Source organism: Peromyscus californicus, unplaced genomic scaffold (assembly GCF_007827085.1).
Source record: "Peromyscus californicus insignis strain IS unplaced genomic scaffold, ASM782708v3 Scaffold_10__1_contigs__length_136768540, whole genome shotgun sequence".
Classification (NCBI taxonomy): domain Eukaryota; kingdom Metazoa; phylum Chordata; class Mammalia; order Rodentia; family Cricetidae; genus Peromyscus; species Peromyscus californicus.
This window is the reverse complement of record NW_026294391.1, coordinates 93,645,497-93,657,499: the sequence shown is the minus strand read 5'-3', so window position 1 is coordinate 93,657,499 and position 12,003 is coordinate 93,645,497. Positions and strand designations below refer to the sequence as shown.

Genomic DNA, 12,003 nt, shown 5'->3' with positions numbered 1-12,003 from the left:
TGTATACAAAATATTAATGGCAGCTGTGATTAGATGTGGTTTGGAATACTTTACTTGCTTATATTCAAAATACAATCCTCTAAGACATGGTGGCTATTTTAGCTTCCTTTCTGTTGATGTGATAAAATATTCTGACAAAAATCAACTTAAGGGCATAAAGGATTTGTTGGGCTAAACTTTTCAGATCCTAGCCAATCACTGAGGGAAGTCAGGGCACGAATTCCAGCAGAAACTTGAATGGACAGAAAGCATGGAGGAATACTGCTTGTTGGTTTACTCAGGCTAGTGCTAAGCTACCTTTCCTTTATAGTCCGGGACTACCTGTCCGGTGAATTATGCTTCCTGAAGTGTGCTGGTCCCTTCTCCATCAATGACCCAGCAAGACAGTCTACCACAGATACAACCTTTTTGCCAATCTGATATGAACAATCCCACAATTGAAACTCCCTTCTCAGGTGACTCTAGGTTTTATCAGGTTGACAATTAAAGCTAATTAGGATAATGGCTCATGCTTATAATATCAGTATTTGGGGGGATTATGTAAGAGGATTGTCCGTAAGGTCAAGGCCAGCCTGGACTGCAAAGTGAGTCCCCACTTCAACAAAACAAAACAAAGGATGTAAATCACTTAAGCATTCCCCCCCCCCCCCACACACACACAGGGTGGAGAGTGGGGGAAGGAAGGAGGGAGGGAGAGAGAGGGGGGAAGAGAGAGAGAAACAGAGACAGAGAGACAGAAATAGAGTAGCATCTTACATATCTGCTAAAGTAAAAATTAATTCATCACTTTATCTCAAGGGGTGCCAGTGAAAAAATTTGCATATTTTCTACTTCATAAAAGAGGATGGCCATTCATTTAGCTATACTACTTTCCTCTGGAGAAACACCCCTTCCATCCTTTTCTGACAAGCAAATTGTGTCTCCCCACAATCATCTCAGACCTTCTTCTAACTTCCATTCTCTTTCTTTGTTTTATCATAATTAGCCCTTTGCTGTTCTGAAGTATTTTGTGTGTCTGCATTATATATTTTATAGGATAATTAAATTGATAAACATCTGTTTTCTCTATACATTGTAAACTTTCCCAAATGGAAATGGTGGTTTGATGTGTGTGTGTGTGTGTGTGTGTGTGTGTGTGTGTGTGTGTGTGTTTTTCAGGCAAGTGGCCATGATTTGATACACAGACATCTCTATCCACAGGACATAATCCAGCTTTATATCTTCAGTTACTTTCTGTGAGCAATGAAGAACTAAACATATAAACACCCGAATAATTGCTGTTGATAACTAGACAAGTGTTTTCAAAGCATTGCTAGACTTCCTTGAAAATAGAGCAACTCCAAATTTAATTCAGTTCTTTGTTTCAGAGTGTCAGCCACTAATGAAAGAAAAAGAAAAGCCATCTAGGAAAAAATAGATGGTTTGATGAGTCCTGTTTACTTGATCCTCGTAATGTGATGCACACCAATGTGGTGTTATGTCAGCTTACGTTTCATTAGGACTGCTTTGTTTGATTCTGTTGTTGGCTAACGCTGCGGTTCATAAATCACGCCATGTTATTGTTTCTAGGGAACATTGTAGTTACTTTCCACTAACCAAATCAATTTTGGAAAAAATAACAGCATATTCAATTTCATTTGTGACTGTATATTATGCACATTTCCGGCTGCATAAAACCGTAATAAACACTACATGAAACATTTTGATTGTGACTTGTATATGGCAAGGGTGTGTACATTAGTATTACTCAGATGGCGCTGTAATTTAGTATTACATTATGCTAGGAGAGAGGTCAGCCAGGAAGTGGTCCAGGGTCTTTTGAAAAAATCAAGTGCTCAGCCAATTTTATAAGCTGTAAGTGCTTTGCTCTTTTCCTGTGAGGATGCATCAGCTTAACAAAATAGACCTGGTTTAATTTCTTTCTCCTGGCAATTTAGCTTTCAGCCTCAGTAAATAAATAAACAAACAGTTCAGACAGCTAGATTCTCCACACCAAGAATTATGAGATGAAAAAAGAATTGGGGGTCAGTTACGGAGGCCTATTTGAAGAAAATAAACTCATGAGGAAAACTGAAACTCTCCCATTGTCCACATAGAGAATCTTAGTTAGAGGACCAACACTTAAAATTATGGCAGTGGGTGAGATGGCGAAGAGGCTTCTGTTAGTGCAATTAAGCTTCCATCCAGTTACTTTTGAATTAGACAGAGGAGAGACTATCCTGGGTGAGTCTGCTTTAAGCAGGAAAGTCTTTTAAAGAGAAACCAGGTAGACACGCTGGCATATTAGGTGGATGGCATGTATCCAAAAATTGCAAAGTAGTTGATTCTGCTCCATTCTATCATTCTTTCTAATCTTGGAAGAAAGACCAGTGCCCGGGAAAGGTAACTGTCCTGGTGAGTGCATGGATTTTAGCTAAAGAAAACGATGGTCAGAAAACCCACTTAACCCATGCCTATGCTACTAATCCAAGAAAATCACCAGATTTTTTTTTGTTAAGCTGCTAAATTTATGGCATGTTCCTATAGAATACTGTTGTACCCTCCTTGGCTCTAAGAATAATTCCCTCCTATAAATAAATGGGTAGGTTGGTAGACAAATAAATAAGAAAAGCAACAAAATACACAAGAATTATTTGAAATCTTGGTTAGGTATATTTTGACTAATAGGTGACTCTCCTCTACTTGAATAAAGAAAATAAGGATCTTTGAAAGGAACATGTATGATTTTTTTTTGTTTTCATATTTGTCTTATATTTTAAAAGGATTATATGTTCCTTTTGGAAAATTTGGAAACAAGAAGCTGGGGAGAAGTTAAGCTGTTTGCTACTCAAACATGAGGACTGGAGTTGAGGCCTCCAGAAATCCAGAGAAATGTGAGGTGGGCCTGGAGACCTGTCTTTTTAATTCCAAGTTTGGAAAGCAGAGACAAGGGATTCCACAGAGCAAGCTACCTAGCAAGACTAGCCATAGCTTCGAGATCTGAGTGTGACTGAGAGTCCCTGCCTCGATGAATAAGGTGGAAGAGCCACTGAGGATGATTCCTGACAGGATCTCTGGTTTCCACATGCACAAGTACACCTGTACCCACACACATGTTCCTATACACATGCTAGAATCTGTATAAACACAGATACACAGATGCACACCACACACATAAAAAATGGAAAAAGAAAATTTGGTAATCATAGAAAGGCACATCCTTGTAGGATTTCATAGCAGCTTTGTCTGTTTTTCATGTAACATGATCACTTTTGTCTGCTAATGACACTTAGTCCTAGAACAGTGCCTGGTCCATAGTGGATGCTAAGATAATATTTATTGAGCACAGAAGGCATAATATGAATAGATAAATCATTTTATTTTGTTACCATTTTTAAAGATTTATTATTCATTTTATTTTATTTTTTCCCTTTTAATAAAATAGATTTTTTCTCATGAAATATATCCTGATTACAGTTTCCCCTCCCTCAACTTATTCCTCTCCACCTCCTCTCCTGTCCAGATCCAGTCCCTTTCTGTCTCTCATTAGAAAAAAACAGGCTTCTGAGAGATAATGGCAAAATAAAATAAAATAAGATAAAACAAAAACCATCACATCAAAGTTGGACAAAGCAAACCAAAAAAAAAAAAAAAAAAGGGAAAAGAGCCCAAGTGGAGGCACTCGAATCAGAGACCCATTCATTTACATATTCAGGAGTCCCATAATACCACTAAACTGAAAGCCTTAACATATATGCAGAGGACCTGGTGCAGACATGCAGACCCCTGCAGGCCCTGTGCTTGTGGCTCCAGTCTCTGTGAGTTCATAGGAGCTTTACTCAGCTGATGTAGAGGAGCTTCTTCTCACATCCTCAGTCCCTTCTGGCTCTTACACTCTTTCCACCTCCTCCTCCATGGGGTGCCCTGAGCTCCTAGGGGAGGGATTTGATGGAGACATCTCATTTAGAGCTGTGTTTTCCAAGGTGTCTCTCTCCTCTCTCTCTCTCTCTCTCTCTCTCTCTCTCTCTCTCTCTCTCTCTCTCTCTCTCTCTCTCTCTCTACAATGTTTGGCTGTGGCTCTCTGTATTTGTTCCTATCTGCTGTAAGAGGAAGCTTCTCTGATGATGGCTGAATAAGGCACTGATCTATGAGTACAACAGAATATCATTAGGAGTCATTTATTGTTAATTTTTTTAGACCAGTAGTATTTTGTGGTGATATTTTATTTGTGCACCCCAATAAAACTTATCTGGGGATCAGAGGACAGAGCCAGCCACTAGAATAGACATAGAGGCCAGACAGTGGTGGCATACACCCTTAATCCTATCACTTGGAAGGCAGAGATCCATCTGGATCTCTGTGAGTTCAAGGTCACACTGGAAATAGAACCAGGCAGTAGTGGCACATACCTTTCAGATTTGAGATCTCTTGTCTTTGCTTGGGAAGGACACATTGTTAGTTATTTTGCGGCGCTGTGTTCTTACCCTGCAAGGAAATGTCACGAAACACGACAGAATCCGCTAATAAGAGTTTTATTGAGATAAAAGGGACAGAGAGTGCTCAGGCCTGTGGGAGACACGTGTGTAGAGAAGAAGGAACCAGGAATATGGTGCCGGCTTATAAAGGCTGGGCATGGACAGGTCGACATAACTACTCTCATGCGTAGATCACATGGCTACGCTGCGCGCTTACGTAAACATGCAAAGTCACGGATCCTGGTCACGTGAGACGCCTTGACCCAGAAATGGCTATCTTGACCTGGAACTGGCTAGGCGGAGGTGTCTAGGTCTGCCGGGCATGCGCAAACACGCCAAACCGTGGGGGCGTGTTGTGAACCCTTCACACATGGCTTTAATCCCAGGAAGTGATGGCAGGAAGCAGAAAGATATATAAGGCATGAGGATTAGGAACTAGAAGCTTTTTAGCAGCAGTTCAACTGAGACCCTCAGGGGTGAAGACTCAGAGACTTTCAGTCTGAGGATTCCTGGAAACAGGATCGGCTGAGGAGTTGGTGAGGTGAAGTTGGCTGTGGCTTGTTCTGCTTCTCTGATCTTTCAGCTTTCACCCCAATATCTGGCTCAGAAGTTTTTATTAATAAGACCATTTAAGATTCATGTTACAGTATTTGGTTTTATCCTAGGTCTCTGGGCTATCTAATCCCTGGTTCTTGGTCACCTAAGCAGTGTCAGATGGTTACATCTCGTGGAAGTAATTGCCTTTAATCAAATTAAACAGTGGTTGGCTACTCCCACAAGCTTTGTGCCACCATTGTCCTAGCATATTTTTCAGGCAGAACAGATTGTAGATCAAAGGTTTTAAAGCTGGGTTGTTTATGTTTCTCTTTTGGTAGGCTATGGAGTATCTTCCCAAACTAAAAACACTAGAACATAGGAGTGAAGTCTCTATGCAGGCACAAGCTCAACCTCTCCATGTTCAATGAGTGTGTGTGTGTGTGTGTGTGTGTGTGTGTGTGTGTGTGTGTGTGTGATGTATTCAGAAATAGGGCCTTGTTGTCAGTTTGTGGAGAACAACCTATTGTCTTGGCAACAGCCTGGGTTGTTTGGAGATTTCCATGGGATCCCTTTGGGACAAAAACTCAAATGAATATAACCAGGACCTGGTACTCGAAGCTTTGACTGGTGACAAGATATGGCCAGTTGGTGTAGCAGGAATCTTAGCAGGTCTTATTAATAAAAACAAACCTGGACCAGGTATTGGGGTGAATGCTGGAAGATCAGATAAGCAGAGCAAGCCACAGCTTCCCCTCCTAGCAAATTCCTCAGCTGATCCTGTTTCCTCAGACTGGAAGCCTCTGTGTCCTTATCCAAATGGATCTCAGCTGAACTGCTTCTCGAAAGCCTGAAAGCTTAACCAGTCAAAAGCTTAACCGCCTCTAGTTCCTGGTCCTCAAGTCTTAAATACCTTTCTGCTTTCTGCCATCACTTCCTGGGATTAAAGGCTCACTTTCTGGGATTAAAGGCGTGAGTCACCATGCCTGGCTGTTTCCAGTGTGGCTTTAAACTCACAGAGATCCAGGCAGATCTCTGCCTCTGAAATGCTAGGATTAAAGGCGTGTGCTACCACTGCCTAACCTCTATGTTTAATATTATGGCTGTTCTGTTCTCTGCCCCCAGATAAGTTTATTAGGGTGCACAATATTTTGGGGAATACAATATCACCACAAATTGGGACTCTCTTATTATTTGGCAACAGGATTTGTTAGGATTGCCTTCATATATTTTAGGGCATTTCCACTGCACTAGGTTTCCATACCACCCTTCAAATGCACCTTAATTCTAGCTGTCTCTCTTTATATCCCCTCCCTCAACCCTATCTCCCCTCCCCCTTCCCACCTAATCCTCCTGTTCTCATTCCCTCTTGTCCCTAGTCCACCCATAGAATCTATCCTATTTCCCCGTCGCAGGGAGATTCATGTGCCCCTACTAGTCCCTTCCTCTATACCTGACCTCTCTGGGACTAAGGATTGTAGCTTGGTTATAATTTATTTAATGGCTAATAACCACATATAAGCAAATACATACCATATTTATCTTTCTGTGTCAGAGTTACCTCACTCAAAATGATTTTTTCTAGTTCCAACCATTTGCCTGCAAATTTCATGATATCAGTTTCTTTTAACATCTGAGTAATATTCCATTGTGTAAATGTACTACATTTTCTTTATCCATTCTATTGGGAGGCATCTAGGTTATTTCCTGTTTCTGGCTATTATGAATAGAGTGGCAGTGAATGTGGCTGAATAAGCGTCCTTGTGGTAGGATGAAGTATCCTTTGAGTATATGCCCAAGAGTGGTGTAGCTAAATCTTAGGTAGATTGATTCCCAAATTTTTGAGGAACCACCATACTGATTTCCATAGTGGCTGTACAAGTTTGCACCCCACCAACAGTGGAAGAGTGTTCCCCTTGTTCCATATCCTCACTAGCACGAGCTGTCACTTGTGGTTTTGATCTTAAAGTTGTTTTGATTTGCATTTCCCTCATGGCTAAGGATGTTGAACATTTCTTTAAGTATGCATGTGATTTTGCCTATAAGTATGTATGTACACCATATGAGTGCCTGCTGAGGTCAGAAGAAGGCATCAGATCCCCTGGAACTGGAGTTACAGATCTTTGTGAGCTGCCACAAGGGTGTTGGGAACCAAACCATTGAGCCATCTGTATAGCCCTAAAAGATTTATTTTATCTTTTAAGTGTGTGTGTGTGTGTGTGTGTGTGTGTGTGTGTGTGTGTGTGTGTGTGTGCATGAACAAAGGTATCTATGGAGTCCAGAAGAGAGTAATGGATCCACTAGAGTTTGAGTCTGAGTTGTAAACCACCTGACATGGGTTCTGGGAACTTAATTCAGATCCTTTGCAAGACCAATAGGTGCTTTTAAACTCTGCCACCTCTACAGCTTCCTATTTTGATATGCTTTAAGAATACTGTAGAGTTCAAATACTGGTAACTTTCTCTACATCAAAAACTGATTGCTTTTCTCTTCCATGTCAATTCTATGCCGGCAGCTCTTTTCTCTCACAGTTTGAGGGTATTATCTTACAGTTGGCATAGCTGGTGATAATTTACTGTCAGTCTAATTATTCCTCTGCCAGCAGGCTGTTTCTTTCAAGAAGAATCTATTACATTACTTCATTTTAACTGCAATGTGCCTGGATGTAGGATTCTTTAATTTATTCATTTTGCCTCTTGATGTGCACGTTCAATATGAGGACTCTTCTTCTTCTTCTTTTTCTTCTTCTTGTCTTAAAAATTATGGCCACTCTTTAAAAATACTTTTTATTTAAATGTATTTAAGTAAATATATTATATATTATGATAATTATATATGATTATACATTTGCATAAATATATTATATATTATTTAAATATACTGTTTAAAAGTATATTTCCTCTGTGCTATCTCTTTGGTCTCTTCTTGTAATGGATTACAGAGTGGTTCCCAGAGATATGTTCTTGTCCCAGTACATAGAACCTATGAACATGATCATATTTAGAAATCATATCTCTGAAGACCATCCCAGGTTATCTGGGTGTGCCCTATTTCCAATAAGAAAAGTCATTTAAGAGACACCTACAGGAGAGATACAGGCCCAGGTAAGGGGAAAAAGGCCAATGGAAGACAGTGATGGAAAGCAGAGTTATGCAGCTATAAGCCAAGGAACTCTGAAACCAGAAGAGGCAAGGCAAGGTACTCTCATGATTTTAACAAGCTTTAACAATGTTTCTAATGCCTCGTTTTCAACTATGGGCCCACACTTTTTTTTTTTTTTTGAGACAACTGTTCTCTGTGTAGCCCTATCTTGGTCACTCTGTAGACCAGGCTGGCCTTGAACTCACAGAAATCTGCTTGCCTCTGCTTTCTGAGTGCTGGGATTAAAGGTGTGTGCTACCACTGCCCAGCTGAGCCCATACTTTTTTTTTTAACCTTCCAATCAATGTTTCCCTTCCCTTCTCTCATCGCAGTCCCTCCTCCACTTTTGTATGATATTTAAGGGCCCAGCCTTAAATTTATACAAATCCGGGGCCCAGGAGAGACACTACCATTGGCGCGGGAATGAATCCAGTTGCTTGGAGCTCTTTAGTTCAATTCGTTTATTCCTCAGTCGCCATCATTCAGTCACCAGTTCAGCTCTCTCAGATCTCTTCATTTCCTTAGTTCCCTTCTGTTCCTGATTTCTCTAAATTCCCTTAGTTCCAATTCTCTTAGTTTCCCTAATTCCAATTCTCCTAGGTCCCCACTTGAGGCTTCCTGGCAATTTTATTTGCAACCCAAAAGGGGAGAGATAAGAGTGGAGTCAGTTAGCAGTTGAAATAAATCAGAAAAGGAATTTGTGTGCTAGAAATATATCCTTATTGTGGTTGGGTGAAAGATATTATGAGTCTATCATAAAAGTGTTCAACTAGAAACTTACAGGTGATAAGGTAGGAAAAGTCTGTAGGTCACTAAAAGTTAAAACTGTCACTTTTTTCCTCTGTCGCCAGTTTCCTGACAGGGCGGGGGAAGAGTACTGATAGCTAGTCAATCTGCATCACAGCTTGAAACACCTGGTAAGAGGAAAGCCCTTTTTGATCTAAGAGATTCTTTGGGGCGGTGAGAGAGAGAAAGGGAAGGCCTTGATTTGCACAAGAAACAAAGCTTGTTCCTCAAGTTGGTAGGCATTTGGCCTGTGAGACAAGCAGTCTCAGAAAGGACATTTTATCTTAGTTCGGGGAGTTTTCAGGCGGCTAACAGATGGCCTGGTAGCTGTCTGTTCCTTGCTTGTCTTTTAAGGCTTTGTTTGGGGTTGACTCTATCTTAGGAAGTAGCTCAAGGAGGGTATTTGCAAATGGTAGACACCCAAAACAAATGCTAAAGAGGGGGCCTGGAGCTCAGAGGCAGAAGGTTCTGTCTACCTGACTATTTGAAATGGAGGTTCACACACACAAACACATTTTAGGAGAATTATGAGCACAAGGAATTCATAGCAAGGCATAACTGAATATTAAGCCGCATAACACCACTAGACCTTGCTGATTGGCTTCCCACTCGACTGACCTTGGCCTTATCAAGGTATAGCTTATAATATACAGCTGGACTTCTATTTCCTATTCCTGTGGCTCGCCACACCCCACCTCTCCTCTTCCTCTCCCATCTACTTCTCCTCTGTTTCTCTTCAGAAAAGGGCAGGCCTCCTATGGATATCAGCCAGCCATGGCATATCAAGTTGTAGTGAGACTAGGCACCTCCCTTTATATTAAAGCTGGATGAGGAAACCCAGTATGAGGAATGGATCCCCAAAGTAGGCAACAGAGCCATAGACAGCCCCTGCTCCCACTATTAGGAGTCCCACAAGATGACCAAGTTACACAACTGTAGCATATATGCAGAGAGTCTAGGTCAGCCCCATGCAGGCTCCCTAGTTTTGAGAGAATACATTTCTATTGTTTTAAGCCATTAAACCTGTGATGACATTGAGATTAGTCTTGCTATGTGGCCTTGTTTTATTTCAAAGTATGTTACTCTTTTTAATGAATATAATTCCAAGCTATATTCCCTTGAAGATCACCAAATAGTTTTAGAATATTCTCTTGTTTCCATGTATTATGTACCTCTCATGACACAATTTCTTTTTGTGTGTTGAAAGCCTCTATCACGCCTATCATTACAAATGTAAAATTTGGGGGTTTATGCCACCAGAAACCCAAGGTTCCAGATTTAAACTCAACTCATATGTAGGATCCCTTGACAATTTTTATAAGAGAATACCTGCTCCATTTCAGTGTAGACCTTGACTGTGTTGTATTCTATGGTAGAGTTGTGACCACTTTCTTACCAGGTGCTTACTGGTTGTATATCTGGGCTGCATCAGATTTATCAGCAAAAAGATGAAGGCCAAGCTCAATACTCCCACTGTCATTCTTCATTTTATCCAGAGAATTAGAATCTAATTCCTTTAAAAGTGGGTGCTTTAGAATTCGGTCCCAAACCAGGTGTGGTGACACATGCCTTTAATTCTATAACTCAGAAGGCAGAGACAGGTAGATCTCTGTGAGTTCAAGGCCAACCTGGTCTAAAGAGTGAGTTCCAGAACAGCCAGAGTTACATACTGAGGCGCTCCCAGTTTCATAAAACCAACAAAATCAGTTCCAACTGATACCATACCATGTTGCTGGTCCCAGAGCTTAGTAATTCCATGGATTCATCTTATTTACTTTATTTATTTATTTTAATTATGAATTAATTCGATTTATATGTTTTTACGTGATTATGGGTGCCCATGTGCTACGGAATACATTTGGAACATGGAGTCAAACACGGCTGCCTGGTGACTGTGATCTCTCGGGTAGGCTCAGTGCTAGCGGCAAACAGAGGCATGACCCTTTTCTTTTCTTTTTTTTCAGAGCTGAGGACCGAACCCAGGGCCTTGCACTTGCTAGGCAAGTGCTCTACCACTGAGCTAAATTCCTAACCCCCGGAATACATTTGGAAGTCAGAGGACAAGTTTTGGGAGTCAGTTATTTCTTTCCTCTTTGGTGAGGCTGAGTCTCTTGTTTCTGCCATTGCACTGCATGATCTGTGCTTGCTGGCCCTGAGGATTTTCCTGTATCTGCCTCCCTTTGTGCTATAGGATTGCTGGGGTTACAGATGCAAGCCCCTGAATTTGTCTTTCTGCGTGGATTCTGGGGACTGAACTCCAGTCATTAGTCATTGGTTTACCTATTTACCTGCTAAGCCATCTTCCAGGTCCCAAGTTTTTCTTTTGCAGTTTTTTTTTTGTGATCATAATATAATTGTATCATTTTCCCCTTCCCTTCAAACCCTCCCATATGCCTGTCCTTGCTCTCTTTCAAATTCATGGCCTCTTTTTTCATTAACTGTTGTTACATACATATATGTTATTTACCTAAACATATAAATTCAACCACAATTGTAAAAACTACTCAGTCTGTATGATGTTACTTGTATGTATATGTTTTCAGGACTGACTACTAAGATATTGTTCCTGTGTATATGTCATACAATAACAATTAAAGTTATAGTTCAGTGGCTTATAATATATCCACTCTTGTATGAATCACTACAATCTGTGTTATACTTTTAAGTTTAAAAGAATAGATTATTAAAATCTATTATAACTCATCCCAACATTGTATTGACTTCACTTTATGATTTCAGTCAATGAAAATGACTTGACAAAAATCTATTCTTTGTAAAAACTTTCTACAGCCTCGCAGGCTAGGAGACGGTGGCAGGAGAGTGACACAGAGGGATTATAAGTTCAAGGTCTGCTTCATCCTTTTAGCAAGACATTGTTTCAAAATAAAAATGAATAAATAAAAAGAGAAGGCTGGGGGCAGGTCTCACTGTAAGTGCAAAGAGATTGTTAGAGAACATAGCGTGTTATCTGATAGATGTGGGAGTCTAGCATGCGGGAGACTCTAGGGTCCATCCATAGTGCCTCTAATAAATAAATAACCCAAAGACACCATGTTTCTCTTTGTTTCTTTCTTCCTCCCCCCACGCC

The 12,003-nt window shown here is 40.6% G+C and overlaps 1 long non-coding RNA gene across 1 annotated transcript in view; it reads left to right on the top strand.

Moving 5' to 3' along the window:
• Positions 1-11,243, top strand: part of LOC128109970 (uncharacterized) — a 57,102-nt gene extending 45,859 nt beyond the window's left edge. The window contains exon 3 of the long non-coding RNA XR_008217996.1: positions 10,880-11,243. This is a non-coding gene — a long non-coding RNA (uncharacterized LOC128109970). The remainder of the gene's footprint in view (positions 1-10,879) is intronic.
• The last annotated feature ends 760 nt before the right edge of the window (positions 11,244-12,003 follow it).